This window comes from Chlorocebus sabaeus, chromosome 9 (assembly GCF_047675955.1).
Source record: "Chlorocebus sabaeus isolate Y175 chromosome 9, mChlSab1.0.hap1, whole genome shotgun sequence".
NCBI classification, from domain to species: domain Eukaryota; kingdom Metazoa; phylum Chordata; class Mammalia; order Primates; family Cercopithecidae; genus Chlorocebus; species Chlorocebus sabaeus.
In genome coordinates this window covers 123,456,232-123,479,551 of record NC_132912.1, presented here as the reverse complement: position 1 = coordinate 123,479,551, position 23,320 = coordinate 123,456,232, and the positions used below count along the sequence as shown (strand labels likewise).

Sequence of the window (23,320 nt, the reverse complement as noted above, 5' to 3'; positions counted from 1 at the left end):
CCCTTGAGCTTGTCAGTGAAATAATAATCTACCATGAAACATGTCCATGTTCTGCTACCTGAAGAATCCTTTGGCAAAGTACATCATAATACTCTAATTGATCGATTGTTTAAATTTTTGCTTTAATACATAGATATATGTAACTCAGCAAGGAAACGAGAAGGATAGGTAATTGGATGTCTTTTTCTTTTTTAACGTAAACTTTCTTTCTCCCAGGAGCACACACAACCAGGAAATTCTGAAGGTGAGCAATGAATGAGCCAGGGCTTGCTTTTTATAAGTGTTTATAAAATCTATAGTGATATCACTGCTTTCAATCCTGATTTTGGTAATTTGTATTTTCTTTGTTTTCTCAGTGTGGATAGGTATTGTGTCAACATGCTAAAGCAAAAACCACCTTTCTCAGAATTCCCTTCTCTGTTTGGTTCTGAGTCAGGTTGTCCCCAGGAGAAATTTACATGAGATGTGCAAGACAGTATGAAAGGAAAATATCTTAGGGGCCCCAAGTCACTAAGTTGAAGGGAAAAGTCAAGCTGGGAAATGCTTAGGACAGACCTGCCTCCCATTCTATTCAAAGTCACCCCTCTGCTCACTGAGATAAATACATACCTGATTGTCTCCTTTGGAGAGGCTAATCAGAAACTCAAAAGAATGCAACCATTTCTCTCTTATCCACCTATGGCCTACAAACCCCCTCTCCACTCGGACTTATTCTGCCTTTTCAGACAGAACCAATGTTCATCTTACGTATGTTGATTGATGTCTCATGACTCCCTAAAAAGTATAAAACCAAACGGTGCTCTGACCACCTTGGGCACATGTTGTCAGGACCTCTTGAGGCTGTGTCACCGGCATGTGTCCTCAACCTTGGCAAAACAAACTTTCGAAATTAACTGAGACCTGTTTCAGATTTTGGGGTTCACAGCAAATTAAAGTGGCAGCCAGTGGATGTATGGGAAGGCGTGGCTGGCTGAGCTCCTGCACATTGCTGGTTCTTTGGTGGTTCATCATATAAGTGGGGGCAAGAGCCAGGCCTACAGCGCCCCTCATTTCTGGGCTTCTGCCTCCAGCTTTTCTCAACCCTGGCTGAGCCGCCTATGCAGCTGCACAACAAGAGCACCAGCAGCCCACTGGAGACGTTGTAGTTGGACGCTCAGAGGCAGTGGAAGACCCATGCACGTTCCAGCTTGTGCCCCTGAATCCCAGTGTGTCCTCTAGGCTCCAGTTTGTCCTGGGTTTCTCCCACTTCTAGTCCAGGTTTTGTTCCTAACTGATGGCTCTGTAGGGTTTGGACACTGAAGCACTTGTTTCACAGACCGTTTAACCAGTTACCCCTGTCAACAAAGGAGTCAAACTCTGTAAAATATTTAAGGAGGTTTATTCTGAGCCAAATATGAGTGACCAAGGCTTGTGACACAGCCCCAGGAGCTCCTGAAAACATGTCCCCAGAGTGGTTGGTTTACAGTTTGATTTTATACATTTTAGAGGGACAGAAGTTACAGACAGACATCAATCAATACATGTAAGGTGTTCGTTAGTTTGGAAAGGCAGGCAACTCAAAGTGGGAGGGCTTTCAGGTCATAGGTGGATTCAAAGATTTTCTGATTGGCAATCGGTTATCTGAAGACCTGGAATCAATAGAAAGGAGTGTTTGAGTTAAGATAAAGGGTTGTGGAAAACAGGGTTCTTATTATGTAGATGAAGTCTCATAGGTGGCCACCTTTAGAGGCAATAGATGGCAAATGTTTTCTATTCAGACCCTTAAAAGGTGCTGGACTCTCAGCCAACCTCTTCAGGATCAGAAAAAGACCTGGAAAGAAAAGGGGATTCTCTATAGAATGTAAATTTTCCCCACAGGAGACAGATTTGCCAGACCATTTCAAAATATATCAAATAAGTATATTTTGGACAAAAGACTGATTTCTTTCAGGGCCTGCTACCTGTCATGCAATACTATACTAGAGTCAGGCTGGAATTTGGTATCTTATTGCTACAAAGTTTGTTTTCTCAGTCTTAGAATCTCTGTTTTAATGTTAATGCTTATCAGTTGTGCCTGAATTCCACAGGGAAGAGGTTACAATGAGGCATGTCTGACCCCTACTCCTTTCCATCCTTGCATTAAATAGTTTTTCAGGTTTACTTTGGAATGCCCTTGGCCAAGAGGAGCATCCATCAGTTGGCTGAGAGGCTTAGAATTTTATTTTTGGTTTACAGCCCAATTGCATGAGGTCAGATTCCTACCATATTCTATATCCCTCATATTGGCTCAGATTCTCTGATCAATCCTCAAGTGAAGTCTTGTTGTGGTGTTATCAATGTTACCATTTTATTCACAAAAGTAGCTATTGTCCTTGATCATTTTCTCTATTATTTCTCTGTTTTCTATTTCTTTGATTTCTGCTTATCTTTTTCTTCCCTTAAACTTATTGTTTTCCTAGTTTCATAATGTGAAAACATATTTTGAAAGAAGAAATATTTCAAGTCAATGATTTCAGATTTAAATCTGTAACTGCCCAATCGGTTCTTCCTGCCCACTGCACAAACAAAATCAATTCACGGAGACTCAAGGCATTGCCATAAAAAAGAGTTTAATTAATATGAGACTAGCCACACCAGGTGAGAGAGGAAGTTATTACTCAAATCAATCTCACTGAAGGCTTGGAGGTTAGGGGTTTTTCAAGGATAGTTTGGTGGGCAGGGGGCTAGGGTATGGGTGCTACTAATTGGTTGGGGATGCAATGATAGTGGTATGAAATATGGTCCCCATGAGCTGAGTCAGCTTCTAGGTGGGGCCACAGAACTGGTTGAGTCACAGGTCCAAATGGGGCCATCTGGTTGTTAGAAGTGCAAAACCCTGAAAAGACAACTTCAAAAAGCCAATTTTGGGTTCTACAATAGTAATGTTATCTGCAGGAGTAATTGGGGAAGTTGCAAATCTTGTGACCTCTGGAAAAATGGCAGTAATTGTGTACCTACTTTACATTTTAGCAGAATTCCAGCCCCTCTCATTCTCCTAACCTGATGGCCTTTCATTAGTTTTACAAGGTCAGTTTAGTTTTGGGGAAGGGCTATTATCATTTAAAATAGAAACCAAATTTCTCCCAAATTTAGCTTGGCCCATGCCCAGGAATTAGCAAAAACAATTAGTCTGTGAGGTTGGAAGTGAGATAGAATCAATCAGCCATGTCAGATTTTTCTTTCTATCATAATTTTGCAAATGTGGTTTCAAAGGTATACATTTCTCTTAAGTCAGTGCTTTAGCAGAATCTCTGAATTTCTGACATGTGTTTTAAAATCATTTTTCTGTACAAAATATTTTCTTATTGCTTACAATTTCCTCTTTGACCTGTGCATTTTTTTTACAAGGGTGTGGTTTAATTTTTAAGCCCTTAGAGACTGTCCAGATATTTTATTGTTATTGATTTCTAATTTAATTTTATGGTTCTAAACAAGCTTTTAAAGATTTCAATATTTTGAAATTTATTGAAACATTTTAGAACCTAGCATATGGCCTCTCAGTGAATGTTCTGTGTGTTCTTAAAAAGTGAATGTGTATTCTACCACTGTTCGGTAACTGCCAATCAGGTCAAGTTTGTTGATAGTCAAATCTTCTATATCCTTACCCATCTTTTTGTCCTATTTTTTCTGTCAATTATTGAACAAGAGGTGTTAAAATCTCCAGTTACTACTATTTCTTTAACATTGTCTTTTTTTTCCTTTGTACATTTTGAATTTCTCTATACATTTTGTATATTTTGAAGGTCATATACATCTTGTATTGTCATGTATTCTGATGAATTGACCCTTTTGTCATTATTAAATGTGCTTTATCTCTATTCATATTCCTTGCATTGAAATTTATTTTGACTGGTATTAATATAGCCACATCACATCGTGTTTATGAAGCTCACATTTTCCATGGTATATCTTTTTCTATCCTTTTCCTTTCAGTCTAAATCTTTATATTTAAAGTGCATTTGTCTTAGACATGCTTTTTTTTGGCCACAGGATAAGAAGAAAGCCACAAAAATTACTAGATGCCCTATGATGAAAGAAAAGGTTTCTAAATGACGTTATATCTGGATAACTATAAACCATTATTGGCTTCTATGACTTTAGGCAAGTGATTGATTAAAAATATAATTTTCCTGTAATTTGTCAGTTGCTCAGCTCACACAGATCCTTTTGCCAGCTGTTTCTTAAACAAGAAAAATATGAGACTGTCAGAGACAGTTTAGGTTGCTGGTGTTACATCTTGCAATAAAAACATCATTTGAATGAAATGAGATTATAAGAGTTTGCTGCTAACTCTGAACAAACACCATAATCTTGCAGCATGGCAGTGGATCTGGCAATGGCAGTTTGATGACTCTAATCAAAGCACTTATATGAATTGAAGTGAAAAGAAAGAGAAAGGAAAACAAAGAAATTATTTTACTCTAAACAACAGGTGCCTTGAAATTGAACGATCTTTAGTGGTTAAATGACCTTATACTCACTCTCTTTTCCTATCCATCACCAACTCATACATTCTAATCTTTCAAATTGCTAGACTGAATTAAAAATTGTTTTCTATACAGGGTCAGGAAAATAAGAAAATATAGCCATATTATAATTATTATAATCCGCATTTATCTATATTTCACACCTAAGATTTACACTTGTTTTGCACAGGAATATTTGGATCAATTTCAAACCTAGAAGTGTTTTTGAAAGACTTATTTCTTATTTTTATGCTAAAGTCCCATAAACAATATTTAAAAGCAACTAGCAAATATGTGCTGAGTGAGAACAGGAACACTTTGTAATATTCTTGCTGAAAGTGCAAAACTTGATTCTGATCCTAAGGGAATTCCAGATAAACGATACTAACGAACATTCTACAAAATAATTGGCTGCATTCTTTAAAAATATCAGAGTCGGGCAGCACACCAAGCTGAGGAACTGTTCTAGATTACAGGAGATTAAGGAGACATCACAACTAAATGTAATGCCTTATCCTGGACTAGACTCTGAACCAAGTGGGGAAAGTAGCTGAAAATGACATTACTGGGACAATTGATGAAATCTGAATATGGACTATCATTGGAAAATAGTATCATATCACTGTTAAAATTCCGAATTTTGATCATTGGATTGTGATTAAATAAGAGAATGTCTTGTTCTTAGGACGCACACACACATCAGGACTTAGGGGTATCTGGACCTGATGTCTGCAACTTACTCCCAAATGGTTTGAGGGGAAAAATCCTCTTTTTTCTCTCTCTTTATTCCTAGCCTATAGAAAGATGGTGAGTCTGGACAACGTACCTGTGAGTTCCTTGTATTATTCTTACAATTTTTCTCTAAATTTGAAATCCTATCAAAATATAGAGTTACCAAAACAAACAGACTGCTAACAAATTGTCTTTCTCATTAACCTACATGTCTATTAGAGATTAGGAAATCCTTCATTGGCTTTAGCAAAAAGCATCACAGCACAGACTTCGAGCCAAAGACTGATTTGAATTAAGACTCCCTGTGTGAACATGGATAAGTTACTTAACTTCTTCAGTTTTCTCCTTTACAACACAGGGATAATGAGTCCTATCAAAAAGTTGAATGGATTAAATAAAATTATATACATAAATCATTTCATTTGGTGTTAGACATATAGTAAAATGTAGCTCCTGTTGTTTAAATTGATTAAGGGGTGTCCAATAGTATTCAGTATTGTGCTATCAATAGAAACAAAATGCAAGTCACACATGCAATTTAAAATATAAACTTTTAAATAAAATTTAAAAAGTAAAAAGCAGCAAGTGAAACTAATTTAAATGATTTAGTTTTATTTCATCCAATATACCAAAATATTATATTTCAAAATGTAATCATTATAAAACTTACTAAAGAGAGATTTTACATTTCTTAATTTACTAAATACTCGAGACAGTGTGTATTTTATAGCACCTCTCGGTGTGTTCTAATAACATTTCAGATGTTTAACGGCCACATGTGAGTGGCTGCCATACTGGACTGTACAAGTGTAGACATTAGGAATCGGACTTTTTCCAATTTCAACACTTGTCATTTTATATTTCTATGAACTATTATCATAGTATTGTAAACTATTACACAATATTCTTTATTTAATATCGATCTATCATTTCCCTTATTACATATTTTCCAAAGGAGCTCCAAGAGGGTTGTATTTCAGCTATGACCAAACACTCCATCAATCCACATTCCTCCATTGGTAGGACAGTCAGGGGCTTGCAGTGAGTAGAAGGGCTTTTTACGTGACCCCACATGATGAGGAAGCATTAGAGTAACCAAAGGCTAGTTGCCCAGGAATGCTCTGGTTTTGCTGCCTAATTCAAAGAGGTGACTGGTGCTTGTAATCCCAGCACTTTGGGAGGCCAAGGTGGGGGATCACCTGAGGTCAGGAGTTCAAGACCAAGACCAGGTGAAACCTCGTCCCTAATAAAAATACAAAAAATTAGCTGGGCATGGTGGCGGGTGTCTGTAATCCCAGCTACTTGGGAGGCTGAGGTAGGAGAATCACTTGAACCCAGGAGGTGGAGGTTGCAGTGAACCGAGATCAAGCCATTGCACTCCAGCCTGGGCAACAAGAATGAAACTCTGTCTCAGAACAAAAGCAAAACAAACAAACAAAAAAAGAGGTGACTGGTATTTTGGAACAAGATCGGGGAGGGAAACACATATTGGGCACGATGCTAGGTGCCTTATTGCTGGACACTGACCCCCTCTGAGAGTCTCCAGCTGCTTCCCAGAGGTCCCCAGGGAGCTGCTTTCTCAGGCATGTGCAGAAAGCTGAGTTCTAGCCCAGTGGTATCCTGGAACTGGTTGTACCAACCCCATGGTGCATATTTCTCCCAAGTTTGTGTTCAGCGTCACCTAGTTTGTAGCTTGAAATTGACCACAATGGGAGTATTTATACCGTGGAAATGAGCAAATGTTGCAAAGCAGGGCTTTTCCCCTGCCCAGAGGGCTGGCTTATTCACACATCACTTGTTCCAGCCTCTATTGTGCTCCCACACTCAACACTTTCTGCTGCCCATAACTGCTCTAGGGCCTTGGTTTTGCTGTCTCAGTTGCTTCCATGAAGGGCAGCCTCTGCTGGCATTGCACAGACCCAACAGAGGAAAGGGACCTGCTCTGCCCACACCTCCTCCACTCTTTCATCTGCCTACCATGAAACAACCTCAGTTGTAACTTTAGCCAATAAAATGGCTGTGTGAAGATCCAGTTTTTCCTAATAAAGGTTTCAAAGTGGCCCACGATCTAAGTTTGAAATACAAACTCAAATATCCATCAATGAATGAATGAATTAATAAACTGTGGTCTACCCACACAAGGGAATATTATTTAGCCATAAAAAAGAATAAGGTACTCATACGTGCTCCAGTGTGGATGAACCTCAAGTATATTAAGCTAAGTGAAACACGCCAGACACCAAAGGCCACATATTCTAGGATTCCATTAGTATGAAATGTCCAGAATAGGCAAACCCTTAGAGACAGAAAGTAGATTAGTGATTGCCAAGGCCTGGAGAGATCAGGAGACGGGAAGTGAGAGTTAATGGCTTTGGGGTTTCTTTCTGCGGTGATGAAAATGTTCTGAAATCAAATGGTGGTGATGGTTGCACAACCTGGTGAATGTGCTAAAATCCACTGAATTGTACACTTAAAAACCATGACTTTTATGGAATGTGAGTCATACCTCAGTAAAAAAAAATAATAAAAACAACAAACAGTAAAATTAGTGAGCTGTGGGCAGTTCATCTCTCTTTGGAGCTTACGGGGAGGTGGCTTTTCAGCAGCGTGCCCTCTGTCTCCAAGGATGCCGGGAGCAAGGGGGTGCAGCTTCCCCTGCTTTGTGGAGAGGATAAGGAGGGCCTCGCTTGGCTTCCTGCTGCTCCTCTGATTAGAAGCACTAAGGGGATCAAGGCTGTGACTGCCTATGAGAAGGGAAAACTAATGCTCCATTTCCCACTCAGCCCCTGGGCTGCTGAACTTCTCCCCACCACTTGCAGAGGAGCTATGCTGGGAAGAGATGAGCTGATGTCGAGCCCAGTGTGTGTGTGTGTGTGTGTGTGTGTGTGTGTGTGTGTGTGTGGGTAGGGGGTGAGCTGATGTCCAGCCCAGTGTGTGTGGGGGAGGTGGGTGAGCTGATGTCCAACCCAGTGTGTATGGGGGAGGGGCATGAGCTGATGTCCAGCCCAGTGTGTGTGGGGAAGGGGTGTGAGCTGATGTCCAGCCCAGTGTGTGGGGGGGAGGGGGGTGAGCTGATGTCCAACCCAGTGTGTATGGGCGGGGGGGTGAGCTGATGTCCAGCCCAGTGTGTGTGCAGGGGACGGGAATGAGCTGATGTCGAGCCCAGTGTGTGGGGGGGAAGGGGGTGAGCTGACGTCCAGCCCAGTGTGTGTGCGGGAGGGGGTGAGCTGATGTCCAGCCCAGTGTGTGTGTAGGGGTGGGGGAGGAGGTGATGTCCAGCCCAGTGTTGGGGAGAAGGGGGTAAACTGATGTCCAGCCCAGTGTAGGGGACAGTGGCTGCCCCATTGAAGTCCTGGTTTCTGAGAGATGGGCATGACTGGTCACTGCAGACTTGCAGGCACCCCCACTCCAACATCAGAGGAGAGTGGGTGCGTGGCCACCAGCAGCTGGGAGAAGATGAGGCCAAGTCACATAGGAAGGACCTAGGCTTGGGAGAGTAGCTAGGAACTGAGACCCTCTAGTGGGGCCTAGAAAATAAGCTAAAGTACCAGAGATGCTTCCCAGGAGAGAGTGACCACAGCAGGGCACTCACCAGAGAGATGTCTGTCCTCCAGCCCCTTGCCCAGCTCCCCTCCCCAACCAACCCTAGGGCCAGGAGGAAGGCCTGTCCATAAAGAAGTAATCTGCGGCTCCTCCCCTCCTCCCAGACTTGGCTGGACTTGGAGCAGTTTTCACTTACGTCTGAGCCTGACCTTCAAAAATGGGCAGGACCACATCTGATTACCCAGATGAAGTGACTTCAATGAAAGTGTCTGACATTTAGGACGTCTCTACAAAGCCAGGAAGGAGGGCTCTATGAAGCATAGCGGGAACAGTCATTGTGGAAAATTGTTTCTGTTGTCCCTCACAGTTACACTTCTCAGTTAAACCAGGCAAGAGACATCACTGAAGGATTTGAGAAAAGAAAGGGAATTAGAGCAACCCAGAATGCCTCTCCAGGGAATTCCCTGGTGACCTGGCCACTTGGAAGTTCCTGGATACGTGCAAGAGACCTTGGGTTGATGGAGAGGGTAAAGGTGGTAGATTTCATTTCCCTCTTTTCATCCCCATCAAAGGCTGCTCTTCTGAGTCTTCAATTTCCAGACCAACCTCCCTTAAGGTGACTGACAGTGGGGACCTCAACCTCACCTATGGGGTGTGGACTGATCCAATGGTCTCAGTGAGAGACCCAGACAATATTTCTACATGAAGCATGTTGAATTTCTGGATTATCCAGCCTCAAATGACACCGGGGTGGGACAGTGTTTACCCAGGTGAGGTGAGACTAAGCCAAGTTCAGTCCAACTTCTTTTCAGGTGTTCCCATAAAGCTTTAAAGAACTTATTCTTTATTCTCTCCTATGTCACCTTGTTTCAGTAGGCACTGTCATGCCCATTTTACAGATAAGAAAACTGAGGCTCTGAGAAGTTGAGGGACTTGGTCAAGGCCACATGTCAGTGAGTGCCAGACGTTTCTGCAACTCCTACAAAATCAGAAGTTCCCCAAATCCAGACCATCTCGATCTACCCCTGTGACCCGCCAAAAGAAGCTGGTCTTCCCCATTCTCCTGTCTCCGCAGTGCCATTTGCCTTTCCGTTTCCTAAAAAGAAGCGCTTACTCTCCTCCCCAAATTGCAGAGGGAAGCTTCAAATACACTTCTAATCATTCTTTCAGTACCCGGCAGTATACATAAGTTATATTTAATAGCATTAACCTACTTTATAATGACTTTTTGGAAGTCAGGAACATACCCATAAAGACTAATTCCATTCTAATAGATTTTGAAGAAAACACCACTAAATAGAAGACAGTACCTCAAAAACAGTTTAGACAATGCAGAAAAGTTAATGTCTCCCAGAGGAAGTGGGGGTGGAAACGGGAGAGAAAAAGATCAGAAGTTTTTGCTGAGCATAATTCTTGGTAATACACCTTGCAACTATGTCACAAAACATAACTCAAAGCAAAATGGCCATGTCAACACAGCTGTGTCAAAATGTCCTGCTTTGGATCGGGGATTCTTCAGAAAGTGGAGGGTGAGAGGGCCCAAGAGGATTGAGTTGGGGCAGAAAGGGAGGTGAATGCTCTGGGCTTGTTCTAATTGAGTGCTAGCTCATCCTCAGCCTGGGGCTACTGGCTGGGGACGTGGTTAGTGGGTCAGAACAACGTGCCTATCTTTCTTCCTTGTCGTTCATAGTACTGAGTGCAGCTCATGTAGCAGGTTCACAGTAAATGCTAATCACATGATTGGATTTTAGTCATCCAATAGGTAGGCAGAAGGATGTTTATGTCAATTACAACAGCAACTAAAATCTCCACCCTCAAATTCCTGGTATAAGCTAAGATCAATAAGAGTATTAATAGCCAGTAATAAGCACAGAGAGTGTATAAACATGAACATGATGGGCTAAGGATACATTAGATTTAATTTTCTTTAATTATATATGCTTATGGAATATGTAATTCATTTCTTTAAAGGGAGGGAAGGACAGGAGGAAGGAGAATATGAATTGTTAGGGGTGGCCTGTCTTTCAATTCCCCAGAACGTTTTTCAGCAAGGAGGAGCTGGGTAGGAGCACTGCAAAGCAGCAGGAATTGGGGTATATGGGGGTGACAGTCTTGTCTCTACTCTGAGGAAGGTCTCAAACCATCTCATCAGCTCCAAGGAAGATACAACTGCCAGTCCTGAGGGTGGGAAAAGATTAGGCCCTGATTCCATCCCCTTAGGGCTGAAAGCAGATCTAGCACACAGAGGTGGTACCCAAGGCCAAACATAATCAGTGATGGATGCCTTCACTCTCCAGAGTGGGAGTCCTGAGTGCAGGAACCAAGTGCTGCTCATTAAACTATCTACACACCTTGCACAGAGCCTGACACAACACAAGAATTCCATGAGCATTTGTTGAATGAATAGGTGAGGGAGTGAATGAACTGTTTCTTCAATTTATATCTGTAGCTGGAAGAAATTCCCCTTTTTACTTTTGAAATACTTCTCTTTTTGTTTCTTTGAATCATTTCCTCTGTTTTGTGACAATGCAACGCACCACTTCCCTCACATCCTATATTCCAATTCAGCTTGGAACCTTGTGCTGTGCACAAATACTGAAACAGTTTAAGAAGCGCACCAACCCTAGGCCAACCTAAGTTCATCCATCATGGTATGGCTGGAATGTATCTGAAAAGGGACCGATGTTCATTTATGTGCACACAATGTAATATATCAAAACTTGTTTATCCTCAAGAGTTCTTGGCTAAACTCTGTCTTTCAAGATATCCTCAGCCGCAGAAATTTCCTCTTCACATGTGAGGCAGCTTGCTCTCTGTATCGCTAAACACCACGAACCCCAAGCAAGAGTTTTGAAGCCCTGCCCTAACAAGCTTTAAGGATTTGACAACCTTATAGTCAGGGCAGAGACAGCGTTTCTGAAGTATAGCCAGTAAAGCACGGCAGGTCTGGATCACTCTAATATGCAGAGAAAGCCAGTGATGAAGCCAACCAGAGGGGGTGCTGTGGCTGGACAATGTACCTTGGGGCCAGAAGCCCAGGAACAGGCCAGCCTCAGCCCTACTGAACAGCATAACAAGAGGAATAAGACTTGAATTTTTCCAGCCCTCTCTTTTTATTGCTACATAATAATTGTACACATTTATGGGGTACATGAGATATTTTGAAACATGCATACAATGTGTAATGATTAACTCAGGGTAATCATGACATCCATCACCTCAAACATGTATCATTTTTGTGTGTGTTGGGAACATTCCAAATCTTCTCTTCTAGATATTTTGAAATATACGATAAACTATTGTTAATCATAGTCACCCTATTGTGCTGTCGAACACTAGCACTTAATCCTTCTATCTAACGGTATTTTTTACCCATGGGTGAGTGACGACAGGAGCCACCACCCTAGTTTATTCACTATGAAGGCAACATAAAGGATCTGCTAGCCAGATTTTACTTGTTAAATCCGTTAGCCTCATCTCCCGGAACACTGACCACATGCCAGAAGCTGTTCTAAATGCTTTGCATGGATGAATACATTAGCTCATTTAATCCTCAGGATCCCATGGGCTCATTCCCATCATCATTCTCATGTTACCAAGGAAGACAACTGAGACCCCGAACAGTCAGTCTATGGCTTGTAGGTAGCAGGGCCAGAAGGGGAACAGTCGGTGGGATGGCAGGTCATAGTGCCTCTCTCTCATCACTGTGCTGGCAGTGTTGTCTTTCAGTTATGGCTTTTGGGCATGAGATTTCACCTATCTGATAATCATTACTTTTGCTAAATGGGGCATAATTGGGTAGTAACATCCACTTCATTAGGTTGTGCTGAAGATGAAAATTAATAGCATCTAGTGATGTGTTTGGCCCATAGTATCTGTTCTATAAATGGAGTAATTTTCATTATACTTAAGGTTGGAAATGGGAAAACATGAGTTCAACTTATATTAAGTTTAATTTCCTTTGTATAGAAATACAGGTTGGGCTAACTAATAATAGAAATCTGCCTATGTTGATTTTACTTCAAGAAATAACTTTTATAATGTAAATGTCACAGGGCTACTTTCTGTGATGCATATTTCCTGGGACAGCTTTGGGTTCCAATAACTATTAATTCAGTGTGTTAATACATCTATCCCACAGGCATGGAAGGTTGGTACTAAACTTGGTAGTCAGGTCTCTTTGTTTGCTCTACATTGAAAAAAAAAAAAAAATTACATATCCTTTTCCTTCCCGCATCCCCGCAAGAGAATCTTCCATTCATTGATTATCTAACCTGTCCCAGGTCAGCTCTACATCCATCACAGCTTTGCAAGGAGGGAGCCTGAGTTTCCACGAAGTTCTGCCACCTGCTTAAGGTCCCCCAGCCTGGGGACCCAGCTCCCTCTAGCTCCCCAACCTGTGCTCACTCAAATGCACTTCTTGCAGCAGGCCAGGCCTTAGAAATCTTCGGGCTTCAAAAAATTGTGAAGACTTTAGCATCAAAACCATTTTTTTCAATGAGAGATTAGGAAAATTAAGAATCACCCATTTTTAAGGGGAACAAGACACGTGGGACCTATTGCAGGGTGTGGGGGGGATGGGGAGGGAGCCTAGATGATGGGTTAATAGGTGCAGCAAACCACCATGGCACACGTATACCTATGTAACAAACCTGCACATTCTGCACACGTATCCCAAAACTTAAAGTAAAATAAAATAAGATAAAATAAAATAAAAAGAATTACCCATTTTCTTATCCCCTACTAGTAAATGGGATGAACACTAACCAACATCATCATTAAGAACTTTCGTTGGCCGGGCACGGTGGCTCATGCCTGTAATCCCAGCACTTTGGGAGGCCAAGGCAGGCAGATCATGAAGTCAGGAGATCAAGACCATCCTGGCCAACATGGTGAAACCCCGTCTCTACTAAAATACAAAAAATTAGCCAGGAGTGGTGGTGCATGCCTATAGTTCCAGCTACTTGGGAGGCTGAGGCAGGAGAATTGCTTGAACTCGGGAGGTGGAGATTGCAGTGAGCTGAGATTGTGCCACTGCATTCCGGCCAGGCGACAGAGCGAGACTCCATCAAAAAAAGAAAGAAAGAAAGAAAAAACAAACTTTCATCATCTCATCATATTTCACCATGTGGAGTTGGGGAAACCACCTTCTACATACAAATCCCCTGTTACTATGGTTTTTGTCTTGATATTTACCAATTTTCTTCTCTGCATTATTATAAAGTAAATTACAGACAACATATCATCCCTAACAATTTCAGTATGTACCTCTAAAAAATAAGGACATTTTTCTATCTAACCATGCCACCATGATCACACCTGAATGAATATCATCTAATTGTCCATATGTATATTTGAATTTCCCCAATTGTCCCAGAAGCGTCCTTTATAGCTGCCAAAATTGTCTTTTGAAATTTTTGCCCACGGATGAAAAGAGCTGATCATGTCTGTAAAACGGCACTTGAAGGCATGTCCCCATGCAGGGCATCAGAGGAGTCTTGGGTGACTCCAATATAAATTCATCGCCAAAACACAACAAAACAAAACCATGTATGTGACACCTCTATAATCAGGCAGTAGCTTTCGCAGATTGGAAGTACAAGTCAAATTTAATATTGAGGTCTGGGTGGCAGGTTTTCCCCTGTTTTTTTTTTTTTTTTTTTTTTTTTTAACCTATCTCAGCTGGTGCTAACATGCCTAATTCCTCTTACTGCTGGAGATAGCTTACCTTCCCCTTGGGTGGATGTCCTAGGTCACAGTGAAGTGGCAGCTAGGAATGTGGACAGCCCTCACCCCAGCTGAGTTTGAGGGTCTCCCAGTTTTGAATCTCAGTGCTTTAGTTCCTGCAACAAATGTTGCAGGAACCTCACTTCTTCTCCCAGCAGGATGACCAACCACTCTGATTTGCCTGGGACTTTCAGTTTTAAAATCAGGATAAGTTGGTCACTCTACTCCCCCAGGCTGTTCTGCTCACCCTTCGTGGCAAAGCTCTGCTCTTATTTGAGCTGACATGTCTGTTAACCCACAGTATTTACTCAGCCCCTATTATGTGCCTAGAAGATAATTGGGGGGGGGGAGGTGCTACAAAAGAAGGGGGATGGGAACTGATATTGATGACCTACTGTGGGGCTATCACTTCACAGAACCAACCAATTCACTCCCCAGGTGTGATCACCATGGGGGCTGGGGTTCTCTCCAGTTCTCTCTCTGTCTGTATGCCAGAACCAACTGGGCAGCTCCTCCAGGAGTTTCTAATTCAATCAGTCTGGGGTGGGGGGCCTAAGCACTCTTATTTTTAAAAAGTGCTTCCAAGTGATTCCAGATAACCCTTTTCCTGCATCTCAGACCATAAGTTTCTCAGTGCAAACCTCTATGTGACTGATACTAGTTGGCATGTGAGAGAAAACTGATTTGTTCATCTGACACATCTTGCTCCATATAGAGCAAGAGTGACAGCAGCTTTGCCCTTGAGGGACATGCTCACCCACTCGGGCCCTGGCAGTCTGGGCTTAGAGGCTGGCTGTCTGCAGGCTGTTCAACCTTCTATGCTCTACTGGGGAAGATGGGAGCCCCTAGTCACCCAGATCCTTGTCCAGGTCACCTCAGGTGATCTCCTATGGTCATTGTCTGATGAACCAGATTATTACCCCACGCTGACCTCTATGAGGCAACCTCCTTCTAACAAATGAAAGCTACAGAAGGTGACCTCCTAGAATATCTGTCACACAATACTGACATACATTTCTTGAATAAAGTTGGTAAGACATGACAAATGCACATGAGAACATAAGGTCAGCATATGCCAAGTACCAAATGAAGAGTTTCATCAATAAGCAATGTCGGAGTGATGGAACACTTTGGATGCTGTATTAGTTTGTTTTCCTACCCCTGAGACTGGGCAACTTACAAAAGAAAGGGGTTTAATGGACCTACAGTTCCACATGGCTGGGGAGACCACAAAATCATGGTGGAAGGCAAGAAGAGCAAGACACATCTTAGGTGGATGGCAGCAGGCAAAGAGAGAGCTTGTGCAGCTCTCATTTTTAAAACCATCAGATCTTGTGAGACGTATTCACTATCATGAGAACAGCATGAGAAAGACCTACCCCCGTGATTCAATGACCTCCCACCGGGTTCCTCCCACGACACATGGGAATTGTGGGAGTTACAATTCAAGATGAGATTTGGGTGGGGAAACAGCCAAACCATATCAGATAGGGTAGGGTCAGAAGGCTTCCTGCAGGAGGTGGATAAACTTTGGAAGGTGGGCAAGATAGAAGAGTAGAGAGAAAGCAGGCCCTGCTCAGAGGAGAATGTGGTCCCCTATCATCATAGTCACTTGTTTGGAGGAAAAAATAAGGGTATCACTTCATTTTCAGACGCTTGCATTGTAAGGCCACCGACATCACCAGTGAATATAGCTTAGAGGTTAAAACCATAAGCTCCAGAGACAAGCTACCCGGGTCCAAGTTGGGCTTCCTGGTTATGTAACCATGGGCAAGATAGAGTTCTTTTTCTGTAAAGCTGGATTAACAATGATATCAGCCTAATATGATTGCAATGATGATGACCAGATAACACACACACAGTGTGCAGTACAGAGCCTGGCACATCATAAGCATCCAATAAATGTTGGTAATGATTGTTGTTAGCATTATTAATTAAAGACTTGGTCAGTTACTATAATCACATGGGTCAGACATCTCTCAAAAGTTTAAGAAAAGTTCTTGGTGAAATCATTACTCACAGAAGATGGCTCTCCTTCACTGGAATGGGGGCAAAGCTGACATTAAACCTCCAAGGCTTGTCATGTTTGGAGAATCATCAGCATAACACTAGATCTATCTGTGCCCAGTGGATAAGCAAGCTGATGTCTTAATTTGCTAGGGTGGCCATAAAGTGCCACAGACTGGGTGACTTAAACAACAAAGATTAACTTTCTTATCACTCTGGAGGCTAGAAGTCCAAGATCAAGGTATCGGCAGGGTTGATTTCCTCTGAGGCCCCTCTCCGTGGCATGGAGACTCAGCCTTTTGGCTGAGCCCTCACATGGTTGTCACCCTGTGTACGCAAATCCTTCGTATCTCCTTTTGTGTCCAAATTTCATCTTCGCATAAGGACACAAGTCTGAGTGGATCAGAGCTCACCTTAAAGGCCTCATTTTAACTTAATGACCTCTTTAAAGACCCTACCACCAAACACAATTACATTTCAAGGTCCTGGGCGTTAGGGCTTCCACATATGAATTTTGGGGGACACAGTTTGGCCCATAACTGCTGGGTTCTGCTTTACGCTCTACTTCTGTTGATACAGAGGAGAGGGAATTTCCCATGGCTTTCGTTGTCTGCATAGGGAGGAAACCTGGAGTGTTTCAAGCGTACATAGCACATGGTTTCTGTGCTAGCTCAGCCTGGCGAAGCTGCCTGAAGCAGTCATAGGAGGTGCAAACCATCCACAGTTCTCAGCATAAACAAAACACTTACTTCCAAAGTGCTTCTGAGAAGTGAAAATGAGATTTTAAATATAAATCATTTGTCCAACACAACCACTAATATGTGCAACCAATATTTCTCACCAATGGATGGGTCACAAAATAAATGTGTAGCCAGTCTTTCATAATGAAATATGTGTACTCTTTATAACTGCTAATGATTTAGAGTAGATAGTTCTCTCGCTTAGTAAATGGAGCTTTCACATCTTTTGTCTTAGTTAAGTAAAATGCAGTCATGTTGATGGTGTTTAACCAAAAGGAAAGACAGAATAAGGTGGCTGTTTTTAAAGGTTTTAAGTGCCCATGGGTGTTTTGTGACACGCTTTCTCAACTTTTATATTGATGACAACCTAGAAAGTTTTATGATAAATAATTGGCTTGTGGTGCTCAAATGCAGAAGGAATTCCTAGTCAAACTATTACGTTACAAAGGTTTGGTCTCATAGGCTCCTTTAAAGTTTGTTTTTTGTTTGTTGTTTTTGTTTGTTTGTTTTTTGAGATGGAGTCTTGCTCTGTCCCCCAGGCTGGAGTGCAGTGGTGCAATCTCGACTCACTGCAAGCTCCACCTCCCGGGTTCACGCCATTCTCCTGCCTCAGCCTCCCAAGTAGCTGGGACTGCAGGCGCCCGCCACCACGCCCAGCTAATTTTTTTTTTGTATTTTCAGTACAGACAGGGTTTCACCGTGTTAGCCAGGATGGTCTTGATCTCCTGACCTTGTGATCCACCTGCCTCAGCCTCCCAAAGTGCTGGGATTACAGGCGTGAGCCACCGCGCCCGGCCTTGTTGTGTTTTTTTAAGTAAGCATTCGGATCTTCAGAATGTTTCATTTGCGTGGGTCTTTTCTGTAAGGCAGCACACAAAAGAAAATTAAACTTACTTGAAAATTCTCTCTGCACTAACAGCCTGGAGTATCCTCTTTACCATCCCCAACACACACACACACACATACACACGCAGGCACACACACTCGTGCACACACACACGCAGCCCTCCCCTTGAAAGTAGTTCAAGCCTAGAAAATTTAGTTGGATTCTAGGGTTATTTCTAAAATTCTCAGATGTTCTTTTGCAAGCTTGGAAAGCTGCCCTAACAAAGCCTAAGGTGGTACATGTTAGGCCTTCAGGTGTCTTGTTTTACTTACTAAAAGTATTCACAATTGATTTTTAAATTCTTGCATCACATTTCTCTTTCTGGGAAGGTCTACGACTTGGGTTTTAAGTGTCCTCTTAGCCAGAATCCAATTCTATAGTCTATGGCCAGCCATGAAGCCTGGATAAAAGGGAAAAAAAGCCTTGTGATGTAGGCTTAATTTACATGGCTTTATTGACTTAGAAGCTATAGATTAGCCCTTAAAGCATAATTCTTGCCAGTGATGGGATGCCATAAGGAATTGCTGTGTTCAGAAGAATAGTGATGTTCCCTTTCATTTATATGATGTAAGTCATGTATGCTATAATACCACCGAATACATATACATACTCTAACTACACTCACCCTATAACACACATACACATACACTGTAAGTAAAATGTTGTTGGCATATTAATTACTAATTTAGCAAATTAGTAATCATAATGGTGAGAAACCCTAGCCTTTCTTCCCGGTTCCTTTCATCAATAGTCAAGGAGAGCACAGTGAGATGGAGACGTATTGCTGCTATCACGTATACCAGGAAACTTTGAAAGCAAAAGTAGATATGTATAAAATATTTCCAACATTTTATAAACTATACCACAGAATTAAAGATAACTCAGGTTATCTAAGGAAGGAGAAGGAAATCTGCCACATGCCCATTCTACCAATAAAGTAACTGAAACTCAGAGGTGCTAAGTACTGAAACTCAGAGGTGCTAAGAACTGAAACTCAGAGGTGCTAAGTACTTAGCATCAGACCTAGAAAGTTAGTCTGTCTGGCACCAAATATTGGATTTTTATTACTGTGTCACCCAGCAAAAATCAAACATTTTAAATACTCATATGGATTTTTCTTAAACTTCTTCCTTTCCAATGTGTAGTGAGTACTCTATTTTATTTAAATTATACTTTAAAATTAGACCCAGTAGCATTTGCCATTCATGAATTTCTTTTAATTTTATATTTTGCATATGAGATGTAGTTTGATTTTAAGGAGCATGCAAATTTCAAAGGCACTTCTGTGCACATCCACCACATTCTTGTCTACATAATGGCTTATTGGGCTGGGCAGTCAACTCAGGCAACGGCAGCTGCCCTGGGACAGGTGAGCACTCAGGTTGTGTGTGTAGCAAATGGCGGTGAGGCTTATGCACCACAAAAGAGATGGACTCAAAGGGCACTAACTCATCTGAAACTCGCCAGTTTTCATTGGGTAAACCAGGTGTAAATGTGCTGTATAACACTCATCCTTTCATGGCCAGTCACAGTGTCATAGCTCTTGTATTAGTCAAAGATTTCCAAAATGCAAAACGTCTGTCATTCTTGTATTATTTGCTCTTGTATTAGTGAAAAATTTCCAAGATGCAAAACGTCTACCATTCTTGTATTTATTATTTCTGAGGCAAGATGCATATAAATGTTAACAAAAGATGTATTTTTCCTATGGAAAAATAATTTGTGAAAGTGAAAGATTTTTGAATGGGGTGACATCTATTGTATGTAAGTGAAATTTTCACACAATAAAATAGAGTCGTTAGAAGAAAGGTCTTTATGTAGCATCTATTTGAATCCCCTTGCTCTGAAGATGAAGAAACTGAAGTAGTGAAAGGTGAAATAATTAATCTAAGAACATACATAAAGATACCCATTAAATTGTGCTGAGTATTGTTATAACACGATTGTTATTTTTAAGGCATTATAGCATCATTGTAGATATTTTTCACACATAGAAGAAAAATAAGCTCTCCTCGAATTCCTGCACTCTTAATTATTTTGGAATATTTTTCTTTCAATTTTTTTCTACTTTAGTGTCAGATTTTCTAAGACTCCCATTTCCTATGATATATTCTTATTCAGATACCAAGCTCATTAAATGAAAGGATATTTGAAATAGCTACTAAAATGTTCTATGAATGAAATAATTTTGATTGGAAAAGTGTTGGTTTTCCAAGGTTCTCTATCCACCTGGTGTAGATAGTCTTTTGAACATGCTTTCCCATTGTTAATTGAACATAGCTGGGTATTAGCACATCACCAGAGCTTTAAAACCAAAACTCCATCAGATCACTTATTTTATCACTGTTTCCACACTGGACCTCATTAAACGGACCAGATATTTTGTCAACACGTAGACTCAGTCCAGGCCACTGCGTCAGGAGGCTGTACTCATGATTAGAATCTGCACTGTTCTTTCTGGAGTGTATCTGCATCCATTCTATTCTTTATTCCCCTCATTGACATTCTAGAAAGGGATTGTTGTAACCCTTTTCCAGGTGACAGACCTGACACTCAGGGAATAGGAGTTTAACCATTATAAATGTCTGGAAACCACACCTTCTGACTTCAAAGCATGAGTTTTACAATTTGACTGCCTCTACATTGGACCTGAAATTCATATTATTGGAATCCTTTAATCAGACATGAGGCAAGGGAGCACTAGGAAGTTTCCGGAATTAAATATGAGGCTAGACTCGATTATCTCTAATGTGACTTCATCCTTTGAAAGCCTGTAGTTCTACATTGTTGTCCCTTCACATTAGTCCTGGTGCTTGGACGGTGGATGGACACAGAGTGGCCAAGACACAAAATATCCTGCCCATAAAGCTAAGACCCAGTGGGCCAGTTTCAGAGGAGTATCACATTTGAAGAACTGCAACTCATGTAGGGGATTTAATTTTATTCAGGTCTCTCTCAACAATTCATGGGGGATCCAAGAGCAAAATCTACACCAAATCTTTATAACTTCTCTTGTTCTGTTCTCTGCCACTCCCAATTAGTCAGAGATTTCTCACTCGTATGCCATGAGTACACTCTCTCCCATCCAGATGGTCCTGTTCCTGCCACCTTAGTGTCTTGCTTTCCTATCATGACCCATTTGACCAGTTTCATCTTCCCACCCCACATGAAGCTGCCTGGGAAATACATTCTTCTTTCCCATCTCTTTTCTCATCAGGCTTTGCATAAGCTTTTGCCCTTTCCGCTCTCAGAAATAAGGAAAAGAGGGAGAAATACAGAAAAGCAAAGCTGGTAATTCTGAAATTGTTATATACGGGCAGTAGATAAAGTCTGAACTCCTTACACATTAAAAATATTGTGTCTTCTCATATAGAGGAAGCTATTGCCCCAAAGTTATATGTCATGCCTGAAGTGTCTGGGATCCCTGAGTGCCTATGGTGCCCAAGAGCTATGAATCTGCCATCATCAACACAGAGGGCACCTTCTGAATGGGTTACCTCTGCAGTGATGCTGCAAATGGAAGGTAATGGGGGAGAGAAATCCATCTGGATGAAATGGAAGCTGCTTTGTACCCTTAGGCTGGCATATGCGGCCCAACTTATGGTTAGCACTGGTGAGATTTTGATGTGTGGAGGGCAACCCATGTGCAGTGCAGCTGCATCTGTACCCATAGGGCAGAGGATGCAATCTAACTTCTCAGTTACTGTAGCCATGTGAATGGGCTCTGAAAATTTTCATTAACCGATGCATTAAGATAATAGAAAAATAATGATGCGCACCAGACAATTGCTTTCATTAAAGTGTAGGAATTAAATCAGAACATCTTTTTTTCCACTCCCCTCCGTGTAGTTCAGAAAAGACTCTCAGGGGTTTTAAGCTCTCTCTCAGGTGGAAGAATGTTTAAATAAATTATATAACTTTAGTTCATTATCTCCCAATGCTTAGAGCTTTATACTTGTGATGAGATGGGTTTGTTTTCTGTTTTTTGTTTTTTTGGTTTTTTTCCCTTTCCCCCTACCTCCATCACTCCAGGCAGAGCTCCTGGGAATGTTTGGCAAGGTTAATAAAAAGATGGAAAAAAAACTTTGGTAGGGTGGCATAAAAGCATATCAGAGCTAAAACTGGCAAACTTAGCTAGAGGAGGGGCTATTTGTCTTCTTAAAGTTCAAGTCTGAAAAATCCGAAGGAAGTAAGGCTTCTTCAGCTAAGTGCCTGCCACTTCCTCTCCAGAATTGAGCCTAGAGTGATACTCAGAACCTGAAGATGCCACATACACTTCTGGGATGCAGCCAGGGGCCCTAGGGTGAAAAAATAGCTCAAATAAATCAAATAATCATGGTTGTGAGGTCAGGGAAGGAGACTGGAAAGAAAGGGAATGCCCATGTGTGTGCCCAGGTTGGAGTCTCTATGGAAGGATCAGGGAAATAGAACACATTTGCACTGTCCTTTGGACTCTGAGTCAGCCAAATGTAAGGCCTCTTCTCATATGATGCACCATACCTAGTGCCCCAAATGGCATTACAACTAAATATAATGCAGTTACAAGTACTCAGTTGCAGGAACCTGTACTACATCAAAATGTTAAACAGGAAGTACAATTGTTTCCCTTAAAAGGGTCAGGGGGCCGGGCGCAGTGGCTCACGCCTGTAATCCCAGAACTTTGGGAGGTTGAGGCGGGTGGATCATGAGGTCAGGAGTTCAAGACCAGCCTGGCCAACATGTCGAAACCCTGTCTCTACTAAAAATACAAAACTTAGCTGGGTGTGGTGGTACGCACCTGTAGTCCCAGCTACTAGGGAGGCTGAGGCAGAAGAATTGCTTGAATCTAGGAGACAGAGGTTGTAGTGAGCTGAGATAGCACCACTGCACTCCAGCCTGGGTGACACAGTGAGATTCTGTCTCAAAAAAAAAAGAAAAAGGGTCGGGGCAGTTGGATTAATATTTTAGAAGTCAGTGTTGGTGGTGGTCACACCACTGGTGACACGCACACCTGTGATGGGGAGGCAACTGTGAGAGCTCTCAAATGGCTGTGCCACTCTGACACCTGTGAATGAATGAGAGGAGGACAGGAAAGGGGTTGGGCAGGAGTCTCAGGCTGCACTGCAGTTCCAAGCAAGTTTCAGGAAGACCAAGAGAGAGACCTTGAGCCAAAGTCTTGCATAAGAGGGGTCTTGCGTCTTGGAGGAATGACTGTCATAAAA

At 41.8% G+C, this 23,320-nt stretch overlaps 1 long non-coding RNA gene across 1 annotated transcript in view; it reads left to right on the top strand.

Annotated features, from left to right (window-relative positions):
- LOC119627986 (uncharacterized) overlaps positions 1-23,320 on the top strand; it is an 82,387-nt gene that overhangs the window by 46,289 nt on the left and 12,778 nt on the right. Inside the window, exon 2 of the long non-coding RNA XR_005244240.2 lies at positions 21,493-21,642. This is a non-coding gene — a long non-coding RNA (uncharacterized lncRNA). The remainder of the gene's footprint in view (positions 1-21,492; positions 21,643-23,320) is intronic.